The sequence below is a fragment of the Buteo buteo genome, chromosome 7, assembly GCF_964188355.1.
Source record: "Buteo buteo chromosome 7, bButBut1.hap1.1, whole genome shotgun sequence".
Lineage (NCBI taxonomy): Eukaryota > Metazoa > Chordata > Aves > Accipitriformes > Accipitridae > Buteo > Buteo buteo.
The window spans coordinates 12,022,303-12,034,335 of NC_134177.1; the positions used below are offsets into that span (position 1 = coordinate 12,022,303).

Sequence of the window (12,033 nt, forward strand, 5' to 3'; positions counted from 1 at the left end):
AGACCGGATGCAATGAGTTGGCCAAGTGTCACCAGGAGACCGGTGACGGTCCCTCCTCCCTGCCGGCACACCAGCCCTCCTCCTCCTCCGCTCATTCCAGCAGGCAAAGCCAAGAGAGGCTGCTAAGCGGCCCCGTCCAGCCCTGCTCAGCAGGGAGCTGTCATTGCCTGCCCTGGGTGAAACGAGTTGGCGCGGTCTCAGCGCAGCGGCCGGGTGGCCAGAGAGGCAGCAGGGCGGGCTGTGCCAGGCTCTGCCAGGAGCTGGACACAGCCCCAGCCCCAAAGCACCAGGATAACACTGGATTTGTGCAGATTTCCCCATCAAAACAGGGAGGGAGGGAGGTTTAACTTGCCTTTTCCCTGCCAGAGCAGCTCAGCTTTCCGTCTTTCCGGCGAGTCCTTCTCCGCCACGGAGAGCAGATCGGAGTGGCTCGTCCTCAGCAGCTCTGGGGCAGGGACAGGGTGGCTGCGATGACCCAGAGCTGGGCTCGGGATGTGGGTGGCCGGAGACAGGTTGGATCCATGGGTGGGCTGCAGCTGCCAGCATGGCTGCCCGCGGGCGCTTTGTCGGGCACGGGCACAGAAAAGGCAAACAACCAGCCCGTCTGGTCGTGCTTGGATTTCACAGCACAGCCTGAAGCTGGGGCTGCTGTGGACCCGCTGTGATCCCTCCCCAACCAGCTGGCTGCACCCCCCTCATTGCCCATGTAGGAAACTCGGGACCAGGGGACTGCTCTCACGACGGCACCGGGCAATTAATAACTCCCCCAACGCAAAGCAGGAGGGACTGGTCACCCCTTCCCTCTGCTCCTCAAGTACCTGCTGCTCCCCCCTGTCCTCGGGACAGAGCCAGCATGTCCCTTACCGCACACCAGGAGACCCTACTGGTTTGCGGGGGGGGGGGTGGCTCTGTGCCCCCCTCCCCTGCCCCGTGCTCCCTTGGCATCCTGCCCCGCTCTCAGCTTGGGGTCCTCCTTGCTCCAGCTGCAGAGCCCCGGGCAGAGCAACCTCTTCCCACAGCACAGATGGTCGAGGGCGGGGGGGGGGGGGGGGAGTCCTTATTGCAAGGGGAAAGGGAGGTGAAAACTGCTTCGGACGAGCAGGGAGTCCCCCTTCCCCGGGGAGGGGGGACGGACGACGGATGGGGCTGTGTCTCTGCGGGACTGAATGCTGCTGATGGGGCATCTATGGCGGGCGGGGGGGTCATCTACATCCCGGAAAGGGGAGAGCTGGGGGGGGGGGCACCCTGCCAGCAGCACCCTTGGAAGCAGAGATTGTAGGGCGGGTGGTAAGAGCAGAGCTGTGCACGTAGGTGCAGAGGGGTGCTGGGGAGTGGAGATCAGGGATACAGGAGACAGCAGCACCCACAGGAGAAAAGGCGGGGGGGGGGGCAGAGATTTGGGGCGGGTGGAGGAGGATTGCAGCGGCGGGGTGGGCTGGGGGGGGGGGTGAGACCAGATCCCCCACTGCAGCAGGGATTGGGGGGGGGGGTCGGGGTCCTTCCCCAACCGCAGTCCTGGTCCCCGTCCCCCCGGCAGCGGGGCGGGGAGCACGCAGCTCCCCCCCCCCCCCCGGCCGGGCCCCGCGGTGGCGGCCCGGGGGAGCGGGAGGCAGCGGCTCAGGGCGGGGAGAAGCGGAGAGCGGCGGCGCCGAGACCGGCTCCGGCGGCCCCGGCACCGCGGCGGGTCGGTACCCGGGCGGGCTCCGGCGGCTCCGGCACCGCGGCGGCTCCGGTACCCCTGGGCGGCTCCGGTACCCCATGGCGGCTCCGCACCCCGGCGGCCCCGGCGCAGGGCAGAGGCGAAGGAGGCAGCGGCCGCAGCCAGGCAAGCGGGCGGGGACGGCCGGGCCGGGGCTCAGCTCCCCCCCCCCCCCCCGCCCCGGTACCCCCCCGCCCGCGCCCCCGCCGAGGGCAGCGGGGCACCCCGGGGGGATTCGCCGGGGGAGGGAGGGATGTGAATCTTCGGGGGGCTAGGGGGGTGCATGCAACCCCCTTGCCGGGAAGGGGGCCGGATCCGGGATTTGCAAAGAACAAAGGACCGAGGGCGGGGGGTGGAAAAATACCGGCCGGAGGGGAGGGTTGTTCGGTTGCTAAACCGGGCTGGGGGCGACGGTGCGTCGTGCGAGGGCTGGGGGGGTGTCAGGGCACCCTGCCCGCTGCCTCCCCCCGGGCTGGGGGCTCTGCTGGAGACAGGGGATGCAGCCATCCCGATGGGTGGGGGTGAGGGGGCTCTGCCCCTCCCAGCCATCCTACCACAGGTTTTGGGGTACGGAGGGTCTGCAGGATTTGCACACGGGTTGAGGGGCGCAGAGCGCCCAGAGTGCGGCAGGGAGGGGGGAATATGTGTGTGGGCATGGGGGTGCCATGCGGGGTCTTGGCAGCTCTGTACGAGGTGGGTTTAGGGGTGTTGTGCTTGTAAAGGAAGCTGGGGGTGGCAATGGGGAAAAAGGGTGGCTGGGGGGCAGATGTGGGATTCGTGGGGCTGCCGTTGCCCCCTCCTTGTGCTGGTGGCAGAAGTGCCGCCTGCGCTTGCTCGCACGGTCCGCCCACCGCTCTGCCAGCCGCCTTGCCGCTCTGCACCCCAATGCCCTCGCCGTGAACCTGGAGATGGGGGGACTCCGGGAGAGCGGGCTGTGCTGCGCAGGCACCGAGGCTGCAGAGGACCTGCAGGAGGGCAGCGCTTCCCCTTACGTGATCTCAGCTGCGTGACCGTGTCTCGCAAAAGGAGATATTTATAGTGCTGCTCCACTGGCCTGAGGTTTGCATGGCCTGGAACGGGGCTGGCAGCTGCCGTCCCCCCACCCAGAAGCCTCTGGATGCAGCTGAGCCGTTTTCCCGGCGGGCTGGGGTGGGTGGGAGCCTGCACAGTTAAATAGGTTGCATGGAACACACCGGGGCTTGCTGCCAGACTACAGGTCCCGGCGTGCTCTGCTGCCTGCTCTGCTGCCTTCGTGCTGGGTGCTGCGGAGGCCTCGCAGGGAGGGTGCATGGAGAACCTTTTCCTTTGGCTTGGGCCAGGCAGGCTCTGGCAAAGGAGGACGATGCTGTGCAAGGATGGGGACAAGGGGGAGAGGCCATGTTTTGGTTTTGCTGTGAGATACAGATTGGCCAGAGCTATTGCAGCCTGTGGGAGAAGGTGAGAAGACAGGCTGGACTACGTGTCCAGGAGTGTTTGCCACATGCTTTGTCCCTGTGGCTCCAAACACCATGTGTGCCCAGGCCCCAGCAAAGGGAAATGGGAGGTCTGGGAAACGCCCCGAGTCCATCCGTGCCGTCCCATGCTCTGTGTCTGGAGCAGCCTTCTCTTGGGTCCTTCCAGAGCCACCAGCACGTGAGGATGGCCAGAGCTGGAGCCGTGCTCCCTCTTTGTGTCAGATGGTCCTACAGATGTGGTTCTCTCCTGACGGGGCATCTACTCTGCTGATGTCTCTGGGCTCTTCCCTCCCCTGGCACGATGCCCCGCAGTATGCGGCGACACTTCTCTGCGTGGCCAGGCTCAGAAGAGCCCCAGGCCCCCGATCCGCACAGTTTGCATGTGCCAGCCAGATGCCATCGCTGTGCTGCTTTAGCCACCCCATCCTGGAGCCCCCCCTCCCTGTTTTTTACCCCCTCCACCCTAGAAACGCCAGCACCAGGCCGGCAGCTGTTTTCCGCCCTCCTGCCATGCTCGCTGGGTGGGTGGCATCTGCTCGCCCTTGGGTGGGGGGGAGGAGTGGGGCAGGGCGAGGCGGGAGCAGGAAATCAGGGCGAGGGATAAAGCTGGGCCTATTTTTATACTGCAAAGTAATTACCAGAGCTTTCCAATCCTTAATCTGCCGAGAGCACCCCGGTGCGATTGGATCCCTCCCCGAGCCTGGCAACAATTCTCCCATCACACGTCTCCTGCGTCAAAGCCCCGTAAACTCCCACACTTGGGCTCACGCTGGGATATATGTGCTGCAGAGCTGCCAGCACGTCTGCCCCCTGCCCCCAGCAGCCCCTGGCCCAGGAATGGGGATGGGGACCCCATTTGGGACCCCAGGTTGTGGCTGGGAGGGGGTATCTTACCACCAACCCCAGCGGGGAGGGTTGCAGCCTTGGCCACCTTGCTCAGCTGCTGAGGACATCTCTGTCCCTGTACCTTGTCTGGAGCTGGTGGGTAGATTTGGATCCCAACCCTGTGAACTCACTAAATCCACGTTTTCCCCTAACAGCTGCCTCCTGAGGGTTTTTGGCCAAGGTTAGTGAACCACGCAGCACCCTCCAGCACCCATCCAGCTCAGCTTCCCACCGGGGGATCCAGGGTGCCCCTCTCCCGTCGGTGCGCGGGGCGACTCTGACCGGCAGTGCCAAGTCTCAGCTGGCACCTTTCCCAGCCTCTCCCTGTCCTGTCATCCTGCCAGGGGGTGGCTGAAGAACCTGTTCTATAGCTCCCGCCATGGAGGAGGAAATGACGGGCGGTGTTTGTGGCAACACCTTTCATCCCTGGGGCTGGGGGACTGCTTTGCCTCTGCCTGTGTGCAGCCGACTCCTGGGGTGGAGCACAGGAGCTTGTCAGCTCGGGGATGGAGGTGAGGGCTTGGGATGGCTCTCGTCTTCCTCCACCCACCCTGTCCCTGGTGCCCACCATCTCCCTGGCACCTTGCCCCAAAGCCAGGCTGGGCTGTTCAGCCCTGCTCCATCAGGGGGCGGGGGCTTTTCGTGCCACAGTTCCTCCACTCGGGACCCTGTGGAGTTCACAACACTCTTGCTGAATATTGGGGAGTATCCCTCGATCCATCTATCTCAGTGCACGGCAGCAGGCACAAAGTAAACTTGGCAGCGTACTGGACGTGGTGCCCCCCAAAACGCTGCTGTTCCACGGCAGAACCCAATGCCTGGCATTGCGGAGGGTGAGGCGCCTTCGGGCCATCCCCGGGTGACCCCACCAGCGTCCCTTCCCCCTGCCTGGCAGGGACCCGGCAGGCTGGGAAGCCACTCCGGCTGCCGCTCTGCCGGAGCCGATGGCCATAAAAGGCCCTGAAACGGAGGAGCCGGGCAGGGGGCCGGGCTGTTCCTCGAGCCTGAGCGGAATCGTCCTGTCTGCCCACGCGGGCCAGGCTTGCCAGGATGTGGGAATGGAGGGGCTGGATGGGGAAGAGTGGCCCCGGCAGCCCAGAGTGGGGTCAGGGGGCTGGGGTACACCGTGCTCCCCTCTGCCTTCCCCTGCTTCTCAGGGAGGCATGTTTGGGCTGTGCCCTGAGATGCCGGGGATCTGCATCGCCTCCCACGGGGGGGCTCGAGGCCGGGGGGATAAAGCTGCCTTTTCATCTGGCACCTGAGCTGTGGGGCGGTGGGGGCCGGGGGGGCTGAGGGGCACGCAGCGGGCTCCCCCGCCAGCCCCCCACCGCCTCTCCTCAGACAATGGCCGCCCTTTGTTGGGGTTTTACGCTCCCGGCCCCCTTCCCCGCGGCCCAGCTGGTGACATTTTACCACCTCCACATTCACATGGGGATTCAAAGGGCACAGATGCACCGTGAAACCACAAAGCGCAGCCTCCCCCCACCACCGCTCCCCCTCCCTCAGCATCCCCAGGGAGGCAGGGCTGGGATGCAGGGCCAGGGTACATGCACCAGGAACCTCCCTCAGGGGCTATTTCAAGGGCAACCCGCCAGCCCTTGGGGCTCCCTCCACCCTCCTGCCCTTCCCCTGCCATCAGCCCTCCATCCCTTTGCGACTCTGTTGAGGTCCTTCCCCACCATCCCTGGCCCAAGGGGGCTTGGCATGCCGGAGAGCCACTGATGGGAGATGAAGGGAGGCAGCATGGGCACCATTTCCAGGCTGGTGATGCTTGACCTTTTGGAGATGGAGCCATGTGGGTGGTATCACCTTCTGCCCCACAGGCGCCCGGCTGCCAGCCCCGGCATCGTCCCGGATTCCTGGTTGTAGCCAGTCTGTGGGTGTAGTTGGTCTGTGGGATACGCAGTGGCCTCTGTCACTTTGGAGAGGTCCCAGCATGCAGGTGTCCGACTCCTGCCCCTTCCCTCCTACTCCCAGACCTCCGGGGGCTTCCCCTCAAGGACTTGGGCAAGCAGCCCAGTTCTTCCCAACCGGTCATTGCCTCCGCAGGGACCTTGGGAAAACAGCCTGTAAACAGGCAGACGGAGAGCGTGAGTCACAGCGACCGAGAGGGAAATAAATGCACGAGGGGAATTTGCAGCGTGCATTGGGTCATGGGGATGAATCCAGCCTCTCCCAGGGGTGATGAGTGGCTGGCACATAGCTCTCCTGTGGAGACGGCTGTCCCAGGAAGGGGCGGTTATCTCACTGACAGGACTGTGTCCAGGTGAGCTGCAAAACGGAGATGTAGCCCTCTCCCCCACCCAAAGCATCCCCTGATCCTTGCCGCTTTAATCCCAAGGGATGAGAAGTCACCGACCCGGAGGCAGCTGCGTTTCAGCGCGCAGTACCCTGCCCCTACAGTCGTGCAGATCGCTTCCCCGCTGAAAGTCACCCTGCCACGGTTATTTTTGGCTGGCGGTGGGGCTGGAGGAGCTGGCTTTCTCCCAGCTGCTGCAGCACACCCAGTTTGGGATTATGTCTTGCGTGGTGGGTAGCGCTTGGGTGAACAGGCTGCCTTCAGCATCCCCTCTCCCTGCTGCCAAATACCTGCCAGCTCCCTCGCCCGTGTGTAAAGCAAGAGTGCTATCTAGTGGCTAATCCCACTGGGGACACCAGTGACACTGGGAATTAACTTCTGCAAAGGTCTCCCGGTGACGCCGGTCACCCCTCTATGAGCCATCCCAGTTTGGGGACTGGTAGCCCAAGGTGGTGAGAGGTTTAGGCCTCCCTTGAGGCTGGAGGGACATCCAGGGCTCGGAGCCACGGGAGAGGGTGCGCAGGGCCCGGGGAGCGTGTTTGCCGGGGTGAGGGGTGCCCACATGAGGTGGGGGGAAGGATGCACCTTACGAGGGATGAAGGGTGCGCATGGGGGGGCAGGAAGCATCTCACCCCAGATGCTTCGTCTGGGACACGCTCCTACCCAGCTGCAGCGTGAGGAGCACCCGGCCTAAACCTTTTCCGTGCTTCTCCCTCAAGAGCCACCGATGCGGTGTCCCCCACGGTGCGTGGACCCCCGTCCCCCTCCCCAGCAGGGCGGGGGGAGCCGTGTGGGGGTTGGGGTTGGTGCCCCCCGCCCGGGGAGGGTTGGGGTACGGCTGGGTGATGCTGAGGGTTTGGGGGGGGGGGGGAATGCACTGCCCCTTTTTACCCCCCCAAAACCCCCGTGAGGGCCGGCCGGGGCTCATTTCCTTATCCAACACCCCCCCCTCCCCGCAGTTGACTGCAGCGGGGCCCCGCGGCTGACGTCACTAAGATATGCTGATTTATGCGCGTTAACCCTTTTCCCGCCGGGCTCGGGGGCTCCCGGGGAGGCGGTGGCTGCGGGACGGGGGGGACCCGGCCGCTGCCCCGGTCGTCCCCCCCCCCCCCCCCCCCCAAAGCCTGGGGTCCCCCCCGCGAACGGCCCCCGCCTCCCTCCCTCCCTCCCTGCCCCGCGGGTTTCCGTGGGAACCGGACCGGGCTTCTGATGTCACCGGGACGGTTGCTACGCGACCGGTCCGCTCGCCCGTCCCCGCGTGAGGTCACTGTCGCCATGGCGACGGGCCGGTGCGGCGCGGGGGGGGGCGGCGGGAGATGCGGGGCCTCCCGGGGGGCGGCCGGGGGCCGGGCGGGGCGGTCTGCGGCGGGGGGGCGGTCTCCGGGGCCGGCGCCGCTCGGCGGGGGGAGCCGCTGCCCCCCCCCCCGTCCCCGGCACGGACCCCGGGGCTCCCTCCACGCCGGGTGGGGGACAGGCACGGCGGGGCGGGGGTGGGGTGGGGTGGGTGCCCCCGGGGCAACAGTAAAAGCTTCGTCTTAAAACAGTGAAAAAAGGAAAATAAAGATTTTATTTTTTTTTGGCTTGGCTTGAGTTCCTATTTTTAGAAATCCTGGCGGAAAAAGCTGCCCGCGTCAGGAACGTTTTCTCATTCCACGGGAAACACACTTCCCCGTGGAAACAGGCAGCAGTGGGGCTGTGGGGAGCGGGGCATGGGTGGGCCGGGGCGGGCTGGGAGCGGTGGGGCCCGCCGGGGTGGCATTGGCCACGTACCGCTTCTAAAGCCACAGCCCAGTTAGTTTCCGCTCTGGTCCCAGTCCCCGTGGCTGCTGGGAGGCCGTGGGTTTTACATTTCCCCCAGCTTGCATTCCTGCTGGAGGCGATTTATTCCTAAGCCCTGACATCTGCTTCGTGGAAAGTGATGGAGCTGCTCCTTCCGAGGCACAAATCCCTGCTCCCCTCCTGCCGCTGGCTTTGGGACTCCAGCTGGGCCACGCAGCATCACAGCCGTACGGCTTTGGTCCGCCGGGCTGGCAGCAGTGGACTCGCCGGCATGCCCGCTTGCTGCCCCTTTTCCTTGGGGACCTGGCCTGCCCCTCCGTTGTGCCATCCCCAAGCCTGCTGCCCGCTCCGGCGCTGCCAGTGATCCCGCTGGCCACGAAGCCACGGGGATTAGTAGCTTCCTCCGGCTGGGGATTTAGCTAAAGCTACTTAGAGCCGCGCGGGGCGGGCAGCGGCCAGCTTGGTTAGATAAAGGGAGATGGGGAAAGCCGGGATATGCAGCCTGAGCCCTCCTAAGGATGCTGAGTGGGAAAGGGGTTGCCCAGGGTTAATAGCCCAGCGTCTCTTGGTGAAACCCTGGGTTCGGCCAAACTGCGTATCCTGCAGTGTCTTCCTTGGCTCCAGTGAGCCCCCAGCCTCCGTGTTATTTCCAAAGCCTTGTAGAGACCTTTGAGCCAAATCTCCGTCCCGCGCATGGAAGATGGAGGGATGGGGAAAGGGCAGAGCCCGCTCGCAGGGCACTGCCAGTTGAGATGTAGGACAAGAGCCGGCAGATGGAGGCAGGCAGACGGAGGAGCACGAGGGTGGGCTCAGACGCTGTTGGCTGTGACGGGATCTTGGCTCGCTGCTGGTTAAACAGCTGCTGAGCTTATTGGGGCTGAGGGGCTCCTGGGGGAGGAAGGGGATGGGGACAGGGACAGAGATGGGAATGGGGAGCTCGGGTGGCTTCCCAGCGTGAGGGGCAGCTAGGGAGAGCAGGGAAGAGCTTGTCTGCTAACATCATGGCGGTGACAAGTCTGGCTGGGGGATGGAGCAGGGGGTGGAGGGGTCTCGCAGCCCCGTCCAGGGGATGCGCCCGTCCTGCCAATGGCACAGGGAGCGCTGCGTGCATCGCTGCTGTGTTGGACCCCCTGGACTGCTGCAAAGACCGACAAGGAAAACTCCCCACTGAGCCTATGCAAACCTGGCGACAGGCGAAGTTGTGAGCAGCAGAAAGCCCCCACCCTGCTGAAGCACGTGGGCAAAGGGGGAGCTCCATCAGAAGGACCCCTGAGCCTGTTCTGGGCTCCCCAATGTCCCCTCTGGGGCCTCATCCTCTACCGATGCACATTGCCTTATGGAGAAGGGCTCAGGGGAAAATCTGGCTGCAGTGGGGCGAGAGGAGGGCCCACATATCCCTTGGGAAGAGTTCAGGTGGAGGAGCCGGGGGGGGGATCCTGGCCCATAGCCACCAGCCCGAGGCACGGGACTGCGCTGCGGATGGATGAAAGCCTGGCTGCCCGCTGAGAGGTTTGGGGTCTAATCCTGCTGGCACTGGGCCCATGCAGGATCAGTTGGGACCCTTGCATAGCATGCGGTTTAACCCAGGTGATCTATAGGGATGCCATCAGTACAGTCATCATGCTCCCAAGCCCTCTGCGGTGGCCTCCAGCCTGGCCCCTTCTCCTTGCCCAGGCTACCGTGGGATGGGACAGGATGGTCAAAACCCTCATCTGCCAAACCCAGAGCAACAAATCCTGGTCGCCTCCATGTGCCCTGCCAGCTGCTCAAGCACGGGGCAGGATCCGTCCCTCTGGCCCCTGCTCCCTTGCATCCACCTCGCCCACCCGCTGCCTCCCTCCTTCCCAGGGGAGGGGGTCTGGTTTGTCTGGTAGGGTGGGGAGGTGGGAGGCTCTGTCCCTGCCACTGGGACGTGTGTGCCAGGCTGAGTGTCTCTGTCCACACCTGAGCCAGGTGAGCTTTGTAGAGAGAAGTGACGGCAGATGAAACCAGGCAACGGAGCAGAGAAACAAGGACCAGGTTTTAGACACTTCCCTCCAGTTTTACACCCGGAGCAAAAGCAGGAGCGTCCAAAGCTGGAGGGATGCTGAGAGGAGCTGCTGGCAGGGAGCTGTTGCACAGCCCTTACCCTAAACTCCCTCCGCGAGTGGGGCACTGCCAAAAAAACCCATCGTCTCTCCCAGGTGCGAGGTCACACAGCCCTGAGGCCCGGGAACAGGGTCCTGCCGTGCCAGCCCGGCTGGGGACACCGCTCCGGGTCTGGTGCCATCGTGTGGACACACGACACTTCCACAAACCCCTCGTTCCTGTCCCTGCGCTCCACAGCCTTCCCCGGCCGGAGGGACCGGGCTTGGCAGCGTTGCTTTCCCAGGCTGTCCTGAACACCAACGGGGTTTATGTCCCCCTCCCGCCACCCCATATCCCCCAAAACCTTGCCCACTGCCTGCCTTTCCCCCTCAGCCACCGGTGCTGTTCCTTTCCTCCCCACGTTGTCACCCCACTGCTGTACCCCACCTGCTCTGGCCACCCCCAAACTGTGACTGCATTAAGAAGTCAAGCTCCTGCTGATCTGGTGAGGAACACACACACACACACACACCCACACACACCCCCCAAGTCCCCTGGGCAAGGGAAAGGGGGAAAATAAATGACCACAAGTGGCCAGACATTCCAGACATTGAAGGATGGGATGGGGCTGGGGGGATCTGCTCTGCTCCCCCCATCCCCAAGAGAGGCTCTCCCCTGTATGCAAACTTTCTCTCCCCCTTTCACACCCCTTCTCCCCCCATTTCATGTTCCTTCTTCCCCATTCATGTTCCTCCTCCCCCATTTTCCAGCAAACCCCCAACACCTCTCCGTGGACAAGCCCAGACCTGCTCCAGGCCCCCCTTTCCCCAGGGGGTCACCATGCCAGCATGTCCCCAGTGTGCCCCCATCACCAGCTGCACCCACCCCCAGCCATGTGGGCATTGCTACCCCGATCCCTGGCACAGCGCAACACACGGCCACCCCCCACCCGCCCACCCCAAGCCCACCACGGCGGTGCAGTGGGGATGCAGGCAAACGCCTGCCCTGCCCGGGAGCCTCACACCAGCAGGGCCAGCTGGTGGCCCGTGGTGGCCCGTGGCTGTGGGACACGCCGGAGCTCCCACGTGTTTCCACCAGAGGGAGCCAAAATGCCACGAATCGTGGTGGCGGCACGGTCGCGGCCGCCCATCATTGCGGCGTCGGGGCGCCGGGCTACGCCACAGCCCTGGGAAGCCAAACGGGCACTGTCACCCCTTCATGTGGCTTGCAAAGCCAACCTGCCAGGAAACCCCTTTCCAGCCGCCACAGACCCCAGGGAGAAAACCTGCATGTCTGTCCCTGCGTGGGCTGGCCGGGGGAATTTGCAGCCCCCGTCCCGGGGGGCCGTACCCCACTGCCAGCGCTCTGCTCCAGCCCAGCTGCCTGTGCAGTGAATTTGAGACCCGTCATGTCTGGAAACAGCAACTGCAGCAGCAGCAAAGAGGGTGTTCCCCACATCTTGGGGCTGCCCCGCATTGCCTCTCTGACAAGTGGGTTTCTCCCAGTTCAAATCATCACCCAGCACCACATCCAAACCCAGAGCTGGGATGAAGAAACTCTGCTCTGATTACTTTGTAGTGGATATAATCAGTCTAAATTAATGCAGATGTAAAACACCAGAAAGCGAGGGTTTGAAATGATGCTTCTCGTGCTCTTGGAACGGCAGCTTGTGGCGTCGCACCAGCAGCTCTTTCCCGTTCACACCTTGCCGTTCCCCAGGTTTGGGTAGTGTCAGACACATTATTGGTGGGAAAAGGGAATGGGATGGAAATAACCTGCCAGATGGGGAAGGGATGTGGGTGGAGGAAGAGTCAGAGAAGAAATATTGCAGGCGATGCTGCATGGTGCCA

At 64.2% G+C, this 12,033-nt stretch overlaps 1 long non-coding RNA gene across 1 annotated transcript; it reads left to right on the forward strand.

Moving 5' to 3' along the window:
* Positions 1–1,460: 1,460 nt before the first annotated feature.
* Positions 1,461–7,448, forward strand: LOC142032667 (uncharacterized). The gene is made up of 2 exons (XR_012650942.1): positions 1,461–3,464; positions 4,194–7,448. It is a non-coding gene; the product is annotated as an uncharacterized LOC142032667 (long non-coding RNA).
* Positions 7,449–12,033: the final 4,585 nt, after the last annotated feature.